The sequence below is a fragment of the Apium graveolens genome, chromosome 10 (genome assembly GCF_009905375.1).
Source record: "Apium graveolens cultivar Ventura chromosome 10, ASM990537v1, whole genome shotgun sequence".
Classification (NCBI taxonomy): Eukaryota; Viridiplantae; Streptophyta; class Magnoliopsida; order Apiales; family Apiaceae; genus Apium; species Apium graveolens.
Genome location: NC_133656.1, coordinates 137816787 through 137821126, shown reverse-complemented (window position 1 = coordinate 137821126; position 4340 = coordinate 137816787). Strand labels below are relative to the sequence as shown.

Below are 4340 nucleotides of genomic sequence, written 5' to 3'. Positions count from 1 at the left end.
TTGGTGTTTATTCAGCTTCTATCTCTTTTGTGGATGTCTGGTAGTAGAGTATTCGTACAATGAAAGTTGGTGTTTACTAGTTTTGTATTATCTGATTAGTGTCATCACCATTGCATGCTAAGGTTAAGAACAATAAGGCTATTGAATGAAGTATTTAATGAAGTTAGAATCCCATGTTTGTGTTATATAAGTAAATCAAATTTAATTCTCTTAGTTAATATTAGTTAGTTTAATCTCGTAGTTATAAGCAATCTCAACTTGTTATCATCTTAGCATTGAATAATAACCATACCATTGTTGCATAAGTGCATAATTTGAAATTAACCTAAAAGGGTCTCTGTAGGAAGGAACTAGAAAGAATTCTATATTACTTGCGAACGCGTATACTTGCATGTAAATTAGCGCGTGATTTCGTCCTAACAAGTTTTTGGCGTCGCTGTCGGGGACTCGTGGTTTACTTTTAGTTTATGTGCTTGACATCAATGGTCATTAAAGTTCACTAACTTGGATATTTTACTTACTTTTTTGTTTGTTGCTTTTTCAGGTACTCTAGGGAGCATGTATACTAACGCGTTCTCGATCTCGAAAGAGTATACTGGATAAAGCAGAGGAGGAAGTTGTAGAAGAGGTCTAAGTTGAGAAAGTTGAAGAAGAAGCTCTTGTTGCAATGGGTGAACCAGAAGCGAATACGAAGGCTTTGATGGATTAATCTCAACTAAAGATCAATGATATTCAGTCTAGCATTGTCAGACCAGCCATCACGGCTAACACTTTTGAAATTAAGGCTAGCATGATTCAGATGGTGCAGAACTCAGTTCAGTTTGGGGGTTCTCCGATGAAAGATCCCAACATGCATATTAGAGATTTTATCAAGATCTGCGACACTTTCAAATTCAACAATGTGTCTAAAGATGATATAAAGCTAAGGCTTTTCCCATTCTCTCTGAGAAATAAAGCTAAATGTTGGTTGCATTCTCTACCTCCAGGATCTATCACTAAATGGGAAGATCTTGCTCAAAAGTTTCTCACAAAGTTATTTCCTATGGCGAAGATTGCTGTAATCAGGAATGCTCTTACTCAATTTGCGCAGTAATCAGGAGATTCTTTGTGTGAAGCTTGGGATCGTTATAAGGAGATGCTTAGAAAGTTTCCTCATCATGGGATGCCTGACTGGATGGTTATTAATTGCTTTTATAATGGCTTGGGAGCACAGTTTAGACCCATGCCTGATGCAGCATCAGGTGGAGCCTTATAAGATAAAAGCTACGATGAAGCTTATGAGTTGATTGAACTGATGGATGCTAATGAATACCAGAACCATTCTCAGAGACTAAATCAAGGCAAGGTAGCACGAATTCTAGAGTTGGATGCAGCTACTGCGATAGCTGCTCAGCTTAAGGCTTTGACAATGAAGGTAGATTCTTTGGCTAATTATGGAGTTAATCAGATTACTAGTATCTGTGAGCTTTGTGCTGGTGTGCATCAGAAAGAGCAGTGTGCTATGTCTAGTGAATCATCTCAGTTCGTGAGCAACTTTCAGAGGTCGCAGCAACCAGTTCCAGCCACCTATCATCCAACAACCGTAATCATCTTAACTTTAGTTGGAGCAACACCCAGAATGCGGTTCAACAGCCTTATCAGCAGCATGCAGCAAAGCAGTACAACCCTCCTGGTTTTCAACAACCGTAATATGCTCCAAGAAAACAACTCCAACTTCAATAGTTACCACATGGAGGTACAAGTCAAGCTAATAAAAGTCTGAATTGGAGGAGTTGAGGCTCATGTGTAAGAACCAAGCGGTTTCTATTAAGATCTTGGAGAATCAAATTGGTCAGATTTCCAATGCCTTGCTGAATCATCAACCGGGTACAATACCTAGTGACACAGAAGTTCCAGGAAAGAAGGAAGTAAAAGAGCAGGTTAAAGCAATTACATTGAGGTCTGGAAAGGTTGCAAGCCAAGAAAAAGCTCAAGTTTCGGAAGATGAAGTTGTGGCTGGAGAAGGTGTGCAGAAGGAAACAGAAGTGGAACCAAGGAAGAAAACTGTGGAACACACTCCTCCTGAAGGTAATACAGGGGAGAAACAGGTCTATCCACCACCTTCTTTTCCTAAGAGGTTGCAAAAGCAAAAGTTGGATAAGCAGTTTATGAAGTTTCTGGAGGTGTTCAAGAAACTTCATATCAACATACCTTTTGCTGAAGCTCTTGAACATATGCCTAGTTATGCGAAGTTTATGAAGGTATTCTCTCTCAGAAAGTGAAGCTCGATGACTTAGAGATTGTTTCTCTAACGGAAGAATGCAGTGCTGTGCTGCAACAGAAGTTGCCCCTGAAGCTTAAAGATCCTGGAAGTTTCACTATTCCTCGCACCATTGGAAACTTGTCGTTCAACAAGTTTTTATGTGATTTGGGAGTTAGCATCAACCTGATTCCTTTGTCTGTCTTCAAGAAGTTAGATTTACCTGATCTGAAGCCTACTTATATGTCCTTGCAGTTGGCCGATTGTTCTATTACATATCCACGAGATATTATGGAGGATGTCTTGTCAAGGTGGACAAACTCATCTTTCCTGCTGATTTTGTAATTCTTAATTTCGAGGAGGATAAAAAGATTCTTATAATCTTGGGAAGACCATTCTTGGCTACTGGTCGAACCTTGATAGATGTGCAGAAAGGTGAGCTCACTATGTGAGTGCTAGATCAGGATGTGACTTTTAACGTATTCAATGCCATGAAATTCCCTACTGATAACGAGGAGTGATTAAAGGTGGATTTGGTCGATTCTGTGATTACTTCAGAACTTGATCAAATGCTAAGAGTTGATGCCTTGGAGAAGGTCTTGTTGGGGAATTCAGATAATGAAGACAATGAAGGTGATGAGCAGTTGCAGTATTTGAATGCTTCTCCTTGGAAGCGAAGGCTGGATATGCAGTTTGTATCTCTTGGGATATCAGAACTGAGAAATGCTGAGGGGCGTCTCAAGCCATCTATCGAGGAAGTTCCTATACTCGAGCTTAAACCATTGTCTGAGCACTTGATGTATGCTTTTTAGGTGATGCATCTACTTTTCCTGTTATTATTGCATCTGACCTTTCAGGTAGTGATGAGGAAAAGCTCTTAAGAATTCTGAGAGAGTTCAAATTGGCAATTGGATGGACTATAACAGATATCAAGGGAATCAGCCCTTCTTATTGCATGCATAAAATTCTGCTAGAGGAAGGAAGCAAGCCGACTGTTGAGCAAAAGAGGAGGCTAAATTCGATAATGAAAGAGGTTGTGAAGAAGGAAATTCTTAAGTGGTTAGATACAGGGATCATCTATCCTATTTCTGACAGTTCTTGGGTGAGCCCAGTTCAATGTGTGTCAAAAAAAGGAGGCATCACAGTTGTTTCTAGTGAGAAGAATGAGCTCATTCCTACTCGAACAGTCACGGGGTGGAGAGTTTGCATGGATTACATGAAGCTGAACAAAGCCACGAGGAAGGATCACTTCCCTCTTTCGTTCATTAATCAGATGCTTGACAGGTTGGTTGGGCATGAATACTATTATCTTCTGGATGGCTATTCGGGTTATAATAAGATTTGCATCGCTCTAGAAGATCAGGAAAATACTACCTTCACTTGTATGTTTGGTACTTTTACTTTCAGAAGATTTTCTTTTGGGTTATGTGGTGCACCTGCCACATTTCAGAGATGTATGATGGCCATTTTCTCTAACATGATTGGTCAGAATGTGGAGGTGTTCATGGATGATTTCTCTGTATTTGGTGATTCTTTCGACGAGTGCTTGCAAAACCTTGGCCCAGTTCTTAAAAGGTGTGTTGAGACCAATTTGGTTCTCAACTGGGAGAAATCTCACTTTATGGTGCAACAGGGCATCATTCTTGGGCACAAGGTCTCTAGTAAGGGTCTAGAGGTGGATAAGGCCAAGGTGGGGGTCATTGAAAACCTTCCTCCACCAATTTCTGTTAAGGGAGTACGCAGCTTTCTTGGTCATGCAGGATTCTATAGGTGGTTCATCAAGGACTTCTTTAAAATCTCTAAACCGTTGTGCAATCTTCTAGAGAAAGATGTTCTTTTTAAGTTTGATGATAAGTGTCGAGCTGCTTTTGAGATCTTAAAGAAGAGTTTAATCACGACACCTGTCATAACTGCACCTGATTGGAATGAGCCTTTTAAAATGATATGCAATGCACGTGACTATGCAGTTGAAGCAGTTCTTGGGAAAAGGAAGAACAATATATTTCATGTGGTCTACTATGCTAGTAATACCCTCAGTGGTTCTCAACTGAACTATACTACTACTGAGAAAGAACTCTTAGCCATTTTCTATGGTTTTGAG

General features: G+C 39.9%; 1 non-coding gene across 1 annotated transcript; it reads right to left on the bottom strand.

Moving 5' to 3' along the window:
• Positions 1-1057: 1057 nt before the first annotated feature.
• On the bottom strand, positions 1058-1164 carry LOC141694890 (small nucleolar RNA R71). The gene has a single exon (XR_012564169.1). It is a non-coding gene; the product is annotated as a small nucleolar RNA R71 (small nucleolar RNA).
• Positions 1165-4340: the final 3176 nt, after the last annotated feature.